Below are 17566 nucleotides of genomic sequence, written 5' to 3'. Positions count from 1 at the left end.
CTGAAGGCACTGCCATTGATCAAATCTGGGATAATTTGACATCAAAATAAACAGTGCATGTAGCTAATTATAACTCACTGAATAAAACTGGAAATCATGAGTCCAAATGGTTATCAATGAATAAATTGAAATAATAATAAATAACTGAATAAATTTAATGAGAAATATGCTATTTCCATAGCTTCCAAATACCTAGCCACTTATATATTTAAATCAAAAGGGAAAAAGTAACTTTAAAGTGGGGAAACCTGGCAGACACCACCTTAAACAAGTGACCTAAATAAACATCACCAATAATGGGTCCATCAAAATCATGCACCATTAGACAGCACCACTTTTGTGACTTTCTGGCCAAAGATGCATAATCTATTTATAATTATGAGGAAACAGACAAAATCATTTTAAGAGATTCTACAAAATATCTGGCCCTTCATTTTCAAAATTATTAAGGGTGTGAAAGTTAAGATTTGAACTGTTCTGAAATAAATGAACTAAAGAGACATGACAAATAAATGGCACTCGAGCTTCTGAATTGAATGCTTTTGTTGTAAAGGACATTATTGGGATAACTGGCAACTACGGATTAGGGTCTAAGGATAAAGTGACAGGAAGGCATCAGTGTTAAATTTCTGACCTTGATGGTTGTATTGTGGTTATGTGGGAATAATCCCTTATTTGTAGGAAATACCTGCTACAGTATTCAGTGGTCATGGTTTTGGGGTCAACAACTTACTCTTCAATGGTTTTGGAAAAAGAAATAATCTTTGCACTAGATTGCAACTTTTTGCAAGTTTGTGAGCCTTTCAACATTCAATTAAATTGTTCTACGTGAATCTTCTATTACAATCACCTCTGCAATTAGTATATCAGCTCTGATACAGTTTTATCGCCAGCTTAGGGCATATCATATGGACACAGAAGGAGACCAGAGTACCAGGACAAACAGATCAAACAAAGGAAGAGGGCCTGAACCAGAAACCCAGCCAACAAGACAGTCCTCAGGACACCTGAACTGAGGGTTTTTCTACTAATACCCTAGTGGGTAGGGATTTATAGTTACTGGCATTTGTCCTATAAGAATACAGTTACGCAAACTGTGCAAAATTTAATTAAAAGTGAGGGTTTATTCTTCTCAACTTACTCATGTTGTTGACTTTTTGAAGTCCTGTATTTAGAAGACGTCAAATGACAGGGATTCAGTGGTTTCGGCTCTTCCGGGGAGCAGCAGGTAGCATGCCTTCACAGAATGATCTCTGGGTCGGGAAAGTCATTGTCAGGGGCTCAAGCCATTGAACTGGATGGAATCCCGGTCTGCCTCATTCACAAAGCCTGGGTGGCAGACTCTAGACAGGAATTTAACTGAAGTGCAACTCCATTCATTTTGAAGAGACAAAGCAATTCACTTCCCATTCAGTCTACTTTTAATTGGTGGAAAAAGCACAATACACACAATCATATATACACATTGTATACATTTAGAAGAAAATTAGAGAGACTCCTCACTAGAGGAGAAAATTAGAGTGAGTTACCCAGATCTGTCCAATTTAGATAAAAAATGTAAACCGACAATTTTGCAAACTTCTGTGTCCAATTTGCAAATATTTACAAACTTAGAGTAATAATAATTTCATACAATTTTATTTCCAGTGTGGAAAAGTTTGGATGTCTTAGAAGTTGATTATTCTCTATTCCATATTTCTAAACAGTTAAAAGTCCTTTAAAAGTTGATTTGGCTTTTTTTTTTTTCATTTTCAAATTCCTTCTCTATCAAAGTAGGGTTCTTTTGGTGTTTCTTTTTAAAGGGATAAATATCAGTAAGAATTTTCAGAAATATGATAACTAAAAGTGTATGAAGGCACTGACATTCATATCCACAGTATAATTTAGTGTTTTTTATACCAAAAGAAAAAAAAATGAGGTACCATGTAATTTAATCTGCAATACAGAGTATAACAAAATACTGCTGTATTTAAAAAAAAAAAAACTTCCATTGTGCACCGTATCACCTGTAACCTACATCATTATTGGCCCAGCTTTTGGTATCTGTTAGGTTCTATTCTGCAAGCAACATTCGCTGATTGACCCATTTATATACAGTTCTAGAAAATACAAACTAGTCTCTAGTGACAGAAAGCAGATCAGTGGCTGCCTGCAAAGAGCAACGTGGAGGGCCGGGGGAGCTTTTAGGTGATGGGTGTGTGCTATACTGATTGCGGTGATGTGTTTACCACGTATACACATGTCAAAGCTTACCGAATTGTGCAGTTTAAAAATGGGCAGTTGAGTGTATGTCAATCATGCTTCAACAATGCTGTTTAAAAAGAAGAAAAAGGAAAAAAGATAGTTGCTTTCCTTCCTACGTTTCAGGCACAGTCACTTGAGCCAGAAACCGTGGACTCAGCCAAGATCCACTGTCTTTCTCTATCGGGTTAGAAGTTATATCTCAATTAGCACACACGTATTTTTTAATGGAACGGATTTGAGGGTAAGTAACCTGAAAGGTTAATTGGAAGAGAGGCTTATACACATGAGCCTCTATTTCCCAAAACGTGTCATGTTAAAACAGTACTTTCTCCCTTTCATATTTGGCAATATTATTACTCAAATGTTAACATTTATTATAATAATTATAATAAGTAGTTATGTTATAATACATTTCAGGCTTGAGTTCACAGAATCCAAGTAGGAAAATTCAGAGGACATTTTTCTTCTTGGATGAACACTGACTTTTTTCTTGCTTCTTGCCCCAGAAATCTTAAACCCTACTCAGAACAAGCCATGCAGACAATTCTTGCCACACAGGAACTACTTCATCCACCACATGGTCCCTGAGCATGGTGTTCACAGGCCCCATCCAGACTGGCCAAGAAGCCTTTGCCTTGCTTTATCGAAAAGGTAGACTTTATTATTATTTTTTAATTAAAAAATTTTAATATAACTTAATCAGAAAATACATGTATATCATGTTTAAGAATTTGTTAGCACAAAGCCTTGAGTTTTTAAATGATTTCAAAATAGGTTTACATAACTTCCCATCCTTTGCTTCCCCACCCCAGTTTTATTGAAATATAATTGACATATATCACTGCATAAGTTCAAGGTGAAAAATCCATATTTGTAAGATGACTACTACAATAAGTTTAGTTAGCATCAATTATCTCATACAGATGCAATAAAAAAAAAAGCAAAAAAAAGAAAGAAAAGAAGGTGAAGTGTTTTTTTTTTAATGATAGAAAATACCAAGGGGATAAAGATAGTGTTGTATTTACTCTAAATTTGGGTAGATTGAAATAAGATATTCAAAGTATTCATAGAATCCAACAACACATAAAAAAGATTATACATCATGACCAAGTGGGGTTCATCCCAGGGACACAAGGCTGGTTCAACATACGCAAATCAATCAGTGTAATACATCACATCAACAAGAGAAAGGACAAAAACCACATGATCATCTCAATCGATGCAGAAAAAGCATTTGATAAAATTCAACACCAATTTATGATAAAAACTCTCGCCAAAGTGGGTATAGAGGGAACATATCTCAACATAATAAAAGCTATATATGACAAACCTACAGCCAGCATAGTACTCAACGGTGAAAAACTCAAAAGCTTCCCACTAAAATCTGGGACAAGACAAGGATGCCCACTATCACCACTCCTATTCAACATAGTCCTGGAAGTCCTAGCCACAGCAGTCAGGCAAGAGAAAGAAATAAAAGGGATCCAAATTTGAAAAGAAGAGGTAAAAGTGTCATTATATGCTGATGACATGTTACTATATATAGAAAACCCTAAAAAGGTCCACACAAAAGCTACTAGAGCTGATTGAAGAATTCAGCAAGGTAGCAGGTTACAAAATTAACGTTCAAAAATCAGTTGCATTTCTTTACACTAACGACAAATCAACAGAAGAAGAAAGTAAAGAAACAATCCCCTTTAAAATAGCACCCAAAGTAATAAAATATCTGGGAATAAATCTAACCAAGGAGGTGAAAGAATTATACACAGAAAACTATAAACCATTGATGAAGGAAATTAAAGAAGACTTTAAAAAATGGAAAGATATTCCATGCTCTTGGATTGGAAGAATATTGTTAAAATGGTCACACTGCCCAAGGCAATCTACAGATTTAATGCAATCCCTATCCAATTACCCAGGACATATTTCACAGAACTAGAAAAAATCATAATAAAATTCATATGGAACCATCAAAGACCTAGAATTGCCAAAGCATTACTGAAGAGAAAGAAAGAGGCTGGAGGAATAACTCTCCCAGACTTCAGACAATACTATAGAGCTACAGTCATCAAGACAGCATGGTATTGGTACCAAAACAGACATATAGACCAATGGAACAGAATAGAGAGCCCAGAAATGAACCCACAAACTTTTGGTCAACTCATCTTTGACAAAGGAGGCAAGAATATACATTGGAATAAAGACAGTCTCTTCAGCAAATGGTGTTGGGAAAACTGGACAGCAGCATGTAAAACAATGAAGCTAGAACACTCCCTTACACCATATACAAAAATCAACTCAAAATGGATTAAAGACTTAAACATAAGACAAGATACAATAAACCTCCTAGAGGAAAACATAGGCAAAACATTATCTGACATACATCTCAAAAATTTTCTCCTAGAAGAAATAAAAGCAAGAATAAACAAATGGGACCTAATGAAACTTACAAGCTTCTGCACAGCAAAGGAAACCAGAAATAAAACAAGAAGAAAACCTACGGAATGGGAGAAAATTTTTGCAAGTGAAACCGACAAAGGCTTGATCTCCAGAATATATAAGCAGCTCATACGACTCAATAAGAAAAAAAAAAACAACCCAATCCAAAAATGGGCAGAAGACCTAAACAAGCAATTCTCCAAGGAAGACATACAAATGATCAAAAAGCACATGAAAAAATGCTCAATATCACTAATTATCAGAGAAATGCAAATCAAAACTACAATGAGGTATCACCTCACACCAGTCAGAATGGCCGTCATTCAAAAATGACAAATGCTGGAGAGGCTGTGGGGAAAGGGGAACCCTCCTACACTGCTGGTGGGAATGCAGTTTGGTGCAGCCACTATGGAAAACAGTGTGGAGATTCCTCAAAAGACTAGGAATAGACTTACCATATGACCCAGGAATCCCACTCCTGGGCTTGTATCCAGAAGGAAATCTACTTCAGGATGACACCTGCACCCCAATGTTCATAGCAGCACTATTTACCATAGCCAAAACATGGAAACAGCCTAAATGTCCATCAACAGGTGACTGGATAAAGAAGAGGTGATATATTTATACAATGGAATACTACTCAGCCATAAAAACCGACAACATAATGCCATTTGCAGCAACATGGATGCTCCTGGAGAATGTCATTCTAAGTGAAGTAAGCCAGAAAGAGAAAGAAAAATACCATATGAGATCGCTCATATGTGGAATCTAAAAAACAAAAACAAAAACAAACAAACAAACAAAAAACAAAGCGTAAATAAAGGACAGAAATAGACTCACAGTCAGAGAATACAGACTTGTGGTTACCAGGGGGGTGGAGGGTGGGAAGGGATAGACTGGGATTTCAAAATTGTAGAATAGACTACACCAAAAAAAAAAAAAAAGAAAGAAAGAAAAATGTTTTTCCGTGTGATGAGAACTCTTAGGATTTACTCCCTTAAATTTCCTGTATATCACACAGCCGTGTTAACTACATCGTATGGTTCATTACATCCCTAGTACTTCTTTATAATTGGAAGTTTGCAGCTTTTGGCCATCTTCTTCCAGTTCCCCCTGCTCCCCACCCGCCGCCTCTGGTAACTACAAATCTGATCTCTTTCTCTGTACTGTTTTCCACAGTAGCTGTACCCAGTTCACAATCCCACCAACAGGACACAAGGGTCCCCTTTTCTTCACATCCTGGCCAGGACTTGTTCTCTTATCTTTTGCTGATGGCCAGTCTAACAGGCATGAGGTGGTATCTCATTATGGCTTCTGATTTGCATTTTCCTAATGACTAGTGAAGTTAAGCTTCTTTTCATATTGTACCTGTTGGTCATTCATATATTTTATTTGGAAAAATGTCTATTCAAGTCTTTTGTCCATTTTTAATTTGATTATTGTTGTTATTATTTTTTGCTGTTAAGTTTATGATGTATTCTGGATGTTAACCCCCTTATTAGATACATGGTTGGCAAATATACTTTCCCATTCTGTAGTTGTCTTTTCACTTTGTTGATTGTTTCTTTTGCTGTGTAGAAGCTTTTTAGTTTGATGTAGTCCCACTTGTTTTCTATTTTGTTGCTTGTGTTTTAGGTGTCATAGCCAAAAAAAAAAAAAAAAAAAAAAAAAAATCACTGCCAAGACTCACGTCAAGGAACTTTTTATTAGTGTTTCTTTCTAGGAGTTTCAGGTCTTATATTTATGTCTTTAATCCATTCCTAGTTAGTTTTTATGAGTGGTGTGAGGCAAGGGTCCAGTTTCATTCTTTTACATGTGAGTGTCCAATTTCCCCAGCACCATTTAAAAGGATTTTTCTTGTATATATATGTGTGTGTGTGTGTGTGTGTGTGTGTGTGTATTTATTGAAGTATAGTCAGTTTACAATATTGTGCCAATTTCTGGTGTACAGCACAATGCTCAGTCATACATGAACATACATATATTTGTGTTCACATTCTCCTTCACCATAAGTTACAAGATATTGAACACGGTTCCCCAGCACCATTTATTAAAGAAACGCTCTTTTCCATTGAGTATTCTTCAGTCCCTTGTCAAATATTACTTGGTTGTGTATTCCTTCAAAATATGTTCTTCAAGATTAATTGGTATATTTTTTTAACACTTCTAATGTTTATATAACTTTTAGAATCAACTTTTATTTTCATAGGAAAAAATTCTGCTTGTAGTTTTAATTTTAATCAGAATGATTAATATCTGACACATTATTTAATAAATTAAACTATCTATTAAAATATATCACCACAAATAAAATTTCTTGAGGCAAACATCTACGACTATTTTTAAGAAAGGAAAAAAGATCTGAAGTTACAACAGATTTAAGAAACTGAGAAAGCAGAAAATGGCTCCTGCAAGGATTACACACCTTCAGTGTTTTTAATAATAGCCTGTAAAAGGAGGTTATTTCCACCAGGTGGCGGTAGTGCATCAATTTCAGCCGCTGAACTAAGACACTGTTTATTCAAGGATTATAATGGGCATTTTAAAACAAATTCTAATGTATAGAAAAAAGCAATATAACTCAATAGGTTTTTAGTACGTATAGTCTTGGCTGATCATTTTAGTGGCTTAAATTATTTTCCATTTTAATATTTTAAAGGAAGCAGCACTATGCATATTGGCCCATTAGACCTGGGAAAGTGTTTTATTCTATTTTCAGAAGTATGTTTTATTTAAAAATACTAAACTTCCATAATTGATAAATATTAAGTTTTAATTTTATTAAAAAAAAAAAGGGTCCATACAAATACCCAACTGATTTCTTAAAAGGGTGCATAAACCAATCAAAGGGGGATGAATAGCCTTTTCAAAAAATGGTGCTGGAGCAACTGGGTTTTCATAGGCACAAAAATGAACCTTGACCTAAATTCACACCTTGTACAAAAAATAACTTAAATGGATCACAGTCTTAAATGCAAAATGTAAGACTATAAAACTTTTAAGAAAAAAAAAAAAGAAAAACTATCCTGGGGAGCCAATGCTCAGCAAAATTTTAGGCTTGACAACAAAAATCACAATCCACAGAAAGGAAAAAAAAATTAAATTGGACTTCATCAAAATTAAAAACTCTGCCCTGGGAAAGACCCTGTAGATATTTTGAAAAGACAAATTACAGACTAGGATAAATCATTTTGCACACCACATATCTGACAAGGGACTTGAATTTAGAACACATGAAGAGTTCTAAAAACTCAACAGTAAGAAAACAAGCTATTCAATTAGAAACTAGGCGAAAGGCATGAATGGACATTTTACTGAAAATGATACAGATGCTTAAATAAGCACAGAAAAATATAGTAAAAATCATTAGCCATTACGGAAGTGCACGGTGAAACCACAGTGAGATGTCACAGCACATCTTTCAGAATGGCTAAAATAGTACCCCCACCAAATGCTGGCAAGGATGTAAAGGAACCAGATCACTCACACGTTGTTGGTGGGAATGCAAAATGGTACAGTGTGTCTGGAAAAGAGGATGGCAGTTTCTGACAAAACTACAACCCACTTTTGGAACTCCTGGACATTTATTCTGGAGCTATGAAATAGGTTTATGTTTGCACAAACACAGACACACACACATATATGAATGTGTATAGTATATAGTTTATCTTCACAATAGCCGTAAACTGGAAGCAACTCAACTGTCCTTCAACGGGTGAGCGGTCAAACCAACCATGGTACCTCCATACCATGAAAGACTACTCAGCAATAAAAAGGAACAGAGTATAAATACATGCAAAACTCAGGTGGATCACAAGGGAATTATGCTGAGTTAAAAAGTCAGTCTCAAAATGTTTCATACTATATATTCCCATTTATCAAAACTTCTTGAAATGACAAATTTGTAGAGAGGGAGAGCAGATGAGTAGTGGCGAGGGGTTAGGCACAGGAAGGATGACGGCGTTGGCTGTGGCTCAAAAGTGTAGAACAAGGGATCCTTGAGACAGAAGGATCTGTAACTTGATTCCGTTGTACGACAATGAATCTCCACATGCAGTACTTTTGTGTGTCAGCTTCGCTGCTTACATCCCCTTCTTTCACACTCTTAACAGTGACCACTGGAGTTCTGTGTGTGTCACTATCATTTTACTATCTTTGTCTTTTATTGTCTAATATTTTAATACAATAAGTTTGCTCATTTTGCAGGTAAGTCTACCCAGGAAGTCAGATATATTTTTTTTCTGTCAGGCATCTGTCTCCCAACAGTTCTGTGAACCCAAAGAAGGAGCCAAAGGACGAGACTCCAACAGCTACCAGCACCCCGACTATGCAGATAGACATTCGAAAAATCTGACAAATCTCCCCGGAGGTGCTTACCCTGGGGCCTTCAAGAAGCCTTCATGGGGCAGTGCGGGTGGGGCAGGACTCCCTCGGGGGAACTTGTCCGATGAAGGTAATTCCCTGGAGGGAAGAGAGGGGTGCGGGTGAAGAAGAGGTTCTCAGGAGGCTATCTAGATGGGCTCTCAGCCTTCTATGGGTCAGGGATTCTAAAAAAATGTGTTCAGCTAATCATTATGGGAGAAGGTACATGAATGACCAGGAAATTTTTGAAAAGAAGTCATAAGGGGGAAGTTACTTTACCAGATTTTGAGTGCATTAAAAATAAACACTATGGGGGAGGGTACAGCTCAGTGGGGGAGGGTACAGCTCAGTGGTAGAGTGCGTGCTCCGCATGCACAAGGTGCTGGGTTCAATCCCCAGCTCCTCCAGACAAACGAACAAACAAATCTAATTACCTTCCCCCATCAGCAAAAACAAGCAAACAAAAAACCCACATCAGTATAGGTGAGAAACAAAATGATGAAGAAGGTAGCACGAGTTGAGCATTGACTAATTTAATTATCTCAATCCATTGAAGAAAGAGGTCCTGTTATTATTACAAATAATAAGCTTTACCAAGGAGGAGAGAAGGTACAGAGAGGGTCAGCAACTTGTCAAGTCACACAGCTATTAAGTAATTGACCTGGGAGCCTACCAGGTCTGGACCCAGGTAGCTTGGGTCCAGAAGAGAACAGAAAAATCTGAAAATAGCAGGTAAATATGCTTTAGAATGCATTATGTCATAACGACTGCATTTCAGACTAGAGAGCATGGAAGAAGAGGGGAGAGGCAGTGGGTCTGGATATTTACAGTGGGAATTGGATAATTGAATTTGACCCACCTTTTGTTGGAAGATCAGGCCTCTACTAAAAGTGAAGCTTATGGAAGTGTTTGCCCTGACTTCAAATACTTTAAATTGTTATGTGCTTAAGTTAAAATGTGTGCTTTCGAGTCTGAAAGTTAAAGGAGGCCACTTATTGGTGGAGGGCCTCTAGAAAGTGTTTTAAAATTCACTGGCTCTATTTCCTTATTAGTAACAAGGGAACATAACTCTGGCCCAGAGAGGGCTTGGGAGGCTCAAGACAATGTTTGTAAACAAAATCTTACCTGGAACATATTGAGTGTTCAGCCAATCAAATCATCAAATTTGTGGAATTAAATTTAACAATATAGATACTTGGAGATTTTGGGTTCCATTGATGTTTAATTTTTTTAATTTAATTTTTTTAAATGGGGGGAGGTAATTAGGTTTATTGATTGATTTAATGGAGGTACTGGGATTTAAACGCACGACCTCATGCATGCTAGGCATGCAGTCTACCACTGAGCTATACCCTCCCCCCTCCATGGATATTTTAAATTCATTGGTGTTTAATGCTTGGAGGGCAATCAGGAGAGCAATTCTCGGTGAGCATCTAGCCCGACCTGGAGAAAGGGCTTGTGCCTGCGTTCCCACAAAGGGAGGGTTTGCTGCAGCAAAGTTCTACTTCCCTCTCTGTTTACTCATGTCAGGGTTGCTTCGACCTTAGTATACTTGGTCAGTGGGGATCGCTTCCCCAAACCCTGTTGTCTATTTTTTTTCTTTCACTTCTTAAAAAGAACCTTAAAAAGAGACAAATAGATTACATTTTTATAAAAATAAGAAAACATGAATAAGAAAGAAGAAAAACAGAAAGAAGAAAATTAAAAAGCCAAATAAAAATAGTAAATAAAACAAAGCAATAATTTTGACACCCAGTGGCAACCAGGGTTTAACAATGTGGCATGTATCATTTTATGACTGTACTTTTCAGACGGGCTCACACCATTCACACTGCCCCGTACACGCTGAGTTACTGTACAATGTATCCGGGTCGCTGGTCAGGTCAGAAAGCTAAGCAGTACTCTACCACTGAGCTACACCCTCCCCTCTCCCAAACTTTTTAACGTTTGTTATATATTTCACATTTACATAATTATGAAACCTTCATAACACTGTTACGATTTTTGATTAAATAATCAGTTATTTTAAAAGGGTTTTACCACAAGAAAAAGTCATACTTACCCATGTAATTGTAACTTCTGGTGTTCCACATTTGTGTGTGTGTGTATGTTCATGTATTCATTATAACATGGGTATGTATCTATAAGACACAAATTCGTGCAGTTCTGCATCATTCAGGAGGGTGAACCCAGTCTCCGTTACTCCATCTTAAGAAGTAGAAGTCTTTTTTTCTCTATCTTTAACTAGTATTAAGTTTTTTTTAGTTAAAAGAAACTGGTTTTTTAATTAACTTTGTTATTTTTTCTATTGTTGCAGTATTTAAATATTAACTACTTGTTTCTGGAAGACTGGTGAGAATAAAAATAATTAGATTTCTCATTTGGGGCATACATTCTTAAGAAAATATTAAATTAAGATGCAACAATGGGAGACTGGAAAATATTGTAGATTAACAATGACTTCTATCTGGGTGATATTTTTCAAGCAAATATGTAGTTATGCATTTTTAAAAACATATGAAAAATAAGTTGATTTTGTTTTAACTGATCATATTCAATCTCATTGTCTCTTCAAGGAAATCATTATTTTGGATGTTTTATTGTAAATAGGCCAGAATTTTGAGGCCATTGACACACTTGATTTCTAAAGGCAACCTCTAAATTTTTTTAAAATAGATTTTTAAATTTTTTTAGAGCAGTTTTAAGTTCATAGCAAAATTGAGTGGAAATAAGGAGATTCCCATAACCTGCCTGCCGCCCCCCCCCCCCACATGCACAGCCTCCCCCACAAGCAACATTCTGCACTGAAGAGGTACATTTGTTACAGTCAATGAAACTACATTGACACATTATCACCAAATCCATGGTGTGCATTAGGGCTTACTTGTTGCTATGCATCCTATGAGTTTGAATAAATGTTTACTGACATGTATCCACCTTCATAGTATATACAGAGTGTTTTCACTGCCCTGAAAGTTGTCTGTGCTCCACCCTCCCTCCCCCAACCACTGGTAACCACTGATATTTTTACTGTCTCCATAGTTTTGCCATTTCCAGAATGTCATAAAGTGGGAATCATACAGCATGTAGCCATTTCAGATTGGCTTTTTTCACTTAGTAGTATGCAGTAGGATTCCTCCGCATCTTTTTGTGGCTTGTTAGCACCTTTCTTTTCAGTACTGGTAACATTCCGTTGTCTGGATGTATCATGGTTTATTTTTCCCTGCACCTACTGAAGGACATCTTGGTGGCCTCCATGTTTTACCAATTATGAATAAAGCTGCTGCAAACATCCGTGTACAGGTTTTTGGCAGGGTTATTTTCTACTCCTTTGTGCAAATAACAGAGAGACTGCTGGACAAAAGCATGTTTGGTTTTGTAAGAACCGCCAAACTGTCTTCCCAAGCGGCTGTACCATGTCGCATTCCCACCAGCAATGAACAAGAGTTTGTTCCTCCACATCCTTGCCAACATTTGGCATAAGTTTTCTTCTCCTTCATATTTTATATGGCAGTCAGCACTTGTTAATAGATTATTATTTAAAGAAATAGATTAAGATAAACAGTATTACAGTCAGAGATTGTTGTGTTTGTTTTTTAAATCAGGAAATCCCCGCTGTATTTACCGGAGAGGAAGACTTGCGCTGGGAGCACCCTCCCGCCGCTCGCCTGCCCCCTGCCGGCCGCACCTCGCCTGGGACATTGTCCTGCGCGGGCGTCTCCCTGGGGTTCCCTGTGCCTGCGGGACGCGCTGGGAAAGGATCCCGCCTGGAGCCTCGCCCAGGAAGAGCAGAAAGGCACGCGGAACCCTCAGGGTTTAGGCGCCGGCAGAGCTAGATAAGAGAGCCCGAGCTGAGGTCGCAGCCACAAAGGTCTGGCGAATCCCCGCCAATTTAATGGTCCCGCGCCTCTGCTTCCAGTATCAAATATCACCAGGACACGCAGACACCACCCACAGACCCGACCTCTGTTCTGACACTCGAATCATCTCAGTCCCGCGTCCAGTGTCCTAAGGGACATCCGGGACTCCTTGGCACCTCCAGGCACTTGGGGACAAAAAGATTTCTGGGCTCCTTAAGAGCATCCCGTTTCACATCCTGGAAAATGACTGTCCTCCGTGGCCATCCACGTCCTCCTAACTCGCTTCCCTGCGTCGGGGACCCCTGGCCCGACAGAAGTTAAGATCTTTCCCAGGCCGGCGTGGGATCTGGCACGCTGAAGGGGCGGCACGCATCCCTCGCGTAGCTCCCGGGATCCGGGTGTCCCGAGCGCTGCCGCGCCCAGCGCTCCTCCCTCGGGCGGGCACCCACTGACCCCTGCGATGGCCCTGGACGCTCCCAGCCGCCGCTGGAACACCTTCTCCTGAAAATGTACGCCTTCTTCTGAGAGGGAGGGTTTCTTGGGAAGGAGGCGGCTCCAGGCAGCGATGATGCCAGAACCTGGGCAGAGCCTAAGCTCCCACGGGGACTCCATGCAGCGCCCTTGAACCCGAGGAGAGGCTGGGGCTGGGAGTCTCCAGACCTGCAGAAGGGTCTGAGGGCAGCCCTCTTTTCTCACCTCTGCTCAGGGGCCAGGACTTCTGGGCTGGAGGGGTTCACCTGAACGGCTTTTGCCTGATCCGTGGACATGAAGTCTTTATTTACTATCTTTGATTCAATATTTTTCTGTAGCACCACTTACATTTTTTACTAGACACATTGATTTTTTAACAGAAAAAAATCATAGTTATTGTGAAAAGATAGAATTCCTTGATATTTTAAAAGGTAGCAATCAATACAGTGAAAACTTTCTAAACAGGTAAAGAATAAATACAAATAATCGAATCGATTTAAGAAAAGCATACAATATCAAATTCATGAAAGAGGAGACAAATTGTTCATAGTAAGACCGTCTGAAATAAATTTATCTTTATATATTCTTAAGATAATGATATTTACTTCTTTATGAAAAAAGATGTCTCATGTAGAAATGTGCTCAAATTTTACATAACCCAAATTCATTTAACTCATTTCCAGGCTCTGACATTTTTAAGTCATTTTGGACAAAACTTGCTACTTTGTCTTTACTCTTTCATGCATTTTCTTATTAAGTAATTTATAGCAACGAGTTCTGGAATTAGGGGTTTCATATAGGGGAGCCATGAGGCCATAACTTCAATCCAAACAACTATTTTTTCATCAGTAGAATTCCTGACATAGTCATCTAATTTAAAAATTCCATGTCTTTAAAAAAAATTCCATGTCAGATTATTTCTATGAAGCCCAGATTAAGAGTCTGCCCAAACTGCCCCTCGAATACACTCCTCGTCCTCTCCAGGTTGTCGACAGGAGATCCAAATCACTAGTCAGCGCCAGAGAGTTGTTGTGCAAAGGGCCTTGGACGTGGGACGAGATGGAGCCCTATTTGCAGGCTTGTGGGCTAGGCCGCCTCCACCCCAGGAGGGAGGAGGTGGCGGTGCGCCCCTGAGCCGGTGGATTCCAGGTCAGATTTGAATCCATACCAGTTGGAAAAGGAGGTGCTGATTTACAGATCGAGGCCTTTTGACCTTTTCTCTTGCTCTGGCAAGATGCAGACCCGCACCCTCCACTGATGCTTTGCGCCTCCGCAGTCAACAAGGATGTCTTAGCCTTGGGGGGAATGGGACCCTCCAGGCCCGGGCAGGCGCCGGGTAATCCTCACCAAATCCTGGCTGCTTCTGTAGGTTTTGTGGTGGTTCAATTGATTTTATCAAAAATGACGCATCCTGCCTGAAACTGAGATCCCTTTTTCATCCACGCACTCCCCTTTCACAAACACAAAAAGGAGTGTGCAGAAAAATGCAGCGTTCCCTTTAATCCTGGAGCTGTGGATGAATGAGGGAGGCAGCCGCTGCTCAGTAAACGTTCCAACCCCATCCCTGTCCCTCAAGCCCTTCATTGTGCCATTTGAGCTGTACCCTCCCCGCTGTTTCTAATCTAACCCATTCTTACTGTTATAAGCTCTCTCCTGAAATTACCTATCTTGCATGCTGTCTACATGTTTCATAAAAGCCTTTAACATACTAATCATAGTTATTTTAAATTCTTTGGTAGTTCTAACATTTGTGTTGTATCCAAATCTGGCCCTGAAGACTGCTTTGTCTGTCCAAACTGAAATTTTTTTTGCCATATGATATGTCTCATACTTTTTTGTTGAACCCCTGACTATTATATATGACAACAGAAACTGACCCCGGGGCCGGAGAGGGGGGTTTCTAGATTACGACTGTGGTTTAATAAGCGTTACTGACGTCACCCAAAGTGCCCTCATTTGTACTTTCCTCTCGTGCCCTTTCACTTCCCCTCTCAGACCTTTCATTTGGTGTGGACCCAGATGACCAGGAACAGGCCACAAACCTGACCAAGGTCTTGGGAATTCTAATAGCTGAGGGGGCTCCTATCCTGCTGACTTCTAGAATGGGGAGGATCAATTGAACCTCACTGTGTTTAACTTCATTTTACCTTCAGGGGATATATTGGTTGCATTATTTTTTTTTAAGTGGTGAGAGTGTTAACTATGTACAGTTGTCTTTTCTATTTTATTTAAAAAAAAAGTAATCTCTTTTATTATGTTGGGTAGGATATATGCACTTTTCATTTGCTATCTGAACTTGCTAGAGATGAAAACATACATCAGTGTGGAGATCCAGCCAAATGCATGAACACAAAGCACAGAGGACTCGCCTTCCAGAGAGTCCCTGTCAAACTCAAGGGCAGTGTAGAATTCTCTTCTCCCTCCAGTGATCTGGCTAAATCCTATTCCTCCCTTAGTCCTCAGTTTACTGAATAGATTAGGTCAATTAGAATATGACCATCTCTCCATCTTTTGCTCTAAGAGAAAGTTGGTTGGGGAATAATCTGGGGATTAAATTTATTTCTATGCAGTTGTAGTAGAAAAGAAACAACTAGACTTTCAGATATTTGCTTAGGGATTAGTAAGCAATCTAACAACACCCTCGTCTTTGGGAGGGTCCAAGAATTGCTACGTGCTTCAAAGTTTTGTATTGATTTTGGCACTGGCCAAAATGGAATAAATTCTCCATAGTCTATCTCACCTGCAGATTACAGCTGAAAACTCTGAACTGACCATAAAAAATAACCATGAGAAGACTGTGAAAAATTAAAAATAGAAGGTAAAACGAAGAGAGAAGTTAAGACTTGAGTAATTACCCACAATGGAGGTGAGTTTCGTGGAATTATTTTTCTTCTCTTTCCCGGCATTGGCTGAATCAAAGGGAGACTCCACGCTCTCATCCGTTCAGCATGAGCTTTACAGCAAAAACTCAAACATAAACCCCCAGTGTCTCACCAGAGGACTAACCAGAGGGTCCTGCCAACAAAAAAGTGGGGGAGGAAGTCATTTTTTTTCTTTTTATGTTTTTTTCCTTTTTTCTCTTCCAGCCTTGCCCCAAAAGATCAGCCACAGTCACAAAGGTGCAGTGAGTGGCAACAGGGAAACGGCAGGCGTGGTAGCTTTGGCACGGGCACCTGTCCCCAGAGAGAGCCCCTTTTTCAGGCCAGAGGAACTGGAGAAACAGGTCCCCTGTTGTCCAAAGTGTGTTCTGTCTCTGCTTGGACTTGGGGACATTCACAGTCCCAGGCCAGAAAGTGGCTTTACCTCTGGGAGAATCTCTGGTTTTCACGGCTTGCTTACACATCATTAGGAGAAACCAGAGAAGCCTGTAATGGGCTGCATTTTCCCCATGGGTGGGATGATACCCGCCCCCACCCTGGTGCTCTCACAGGTCCTGTCCTGTGAGGATTCTTCACTCTGGATGGTGGGGACTATTCCTACTACTTCTTTGGGGTGGTTCCTTCCTTATTCTTGGATGTTTTCCTCACAAGCATTCGCTGATCTGTACTCAGACGTGGGTCCCAGCTGGGGGGCCCCCTGCACAGCGGCTCTCTCTGTGACACTCTCCCGTCAACTGGTACGCAGCCCTGGGACCTCCAGCCACCCCGACTTTCCAGAACTTCTAACCCCGAGGAGTTGAGGAGTCAACGCAGGGAGGCCACTGGGCTCTGTCTGGGCTCCCCATCCCTGTGTGGAGTCTGGAGGTCTGCAGGCAGTGAACTGGGACCGTCACTGGGCTCTGCTCCGCTGGCCCCTCTCTCTCTAAGCTGACTCTCCTGTCAAATGTCTGACCACTGTTGTTTCATGCATCACATTTCTGAGTTTTCCTTGTTTAAGGTAGAAGAGCAAATCCCATCCCTGCTGCTTCATTTTTGTTCAAAACAGAAGCCTGAGAGGATTTTATTAAGTTGCAGATTTGATTCTGTTAATATATATACAGCTATTCATTTCACTTACTTCTATCTTCAGTGAGATTTAGCAGTGTGTATCTCTCAATGAATTTACCCATGTCATCTAAACTCTCCAGTTTGTCAGCATTGGCCTTTGGTAGATATTCGTTTTGCTGAATAAATTATGTCAGCCACATTTTGATGGTGTTGGGGTGGGGGCTTCCATCTGAGTTCCCAGAAACTAAACTCTAAGCCCTTGTT

The 17566-nt window shown here is 39.6% G+C and overlaps 1 long non-coding RNA gene across 1 annotated transcript; it reads right to left on the bottom strand.

Annotated features, from left to right (window-relative positions):
* Positions 1-1149: 1149 nt before the first annotated feature.
* On the bottom strand, positions 1150-17262 carry LOC116666321. The gene is made up of 3 exons (XR_004323108.1): positions 16232-17262; positions 9061-9144; positions 1150-1253 (listed from the first exon to the last, which is right to left on the bottom strand). It is a non-coding gene; the product is annotated as an uncharacterized LOC116666321 (long non-coding RNA).
* Positions 17263-17566: the final 304 nt, after the last annotated feature.

The sequence above is a fragment of the Camelus ferus genome, chromosome 10 (assembly GCF_009834535.1).
Source record: "Camelus ferus isolate YT-003-E chromosome 10, BCGSAC_Cfer_1.0, whole genome shotgun sequence".
Lineage (NCBI taxonomy): Eukaryota > Metazoa > Chordata > Mammalia > Artiodactyla > Camelidae > Camelus > Camelus ferus.
The sequence above is the reverse complement of the archived record's forward strand: the minus strand, read 5'-3'. Positions and strand labels throughout refer to the sequence as shown.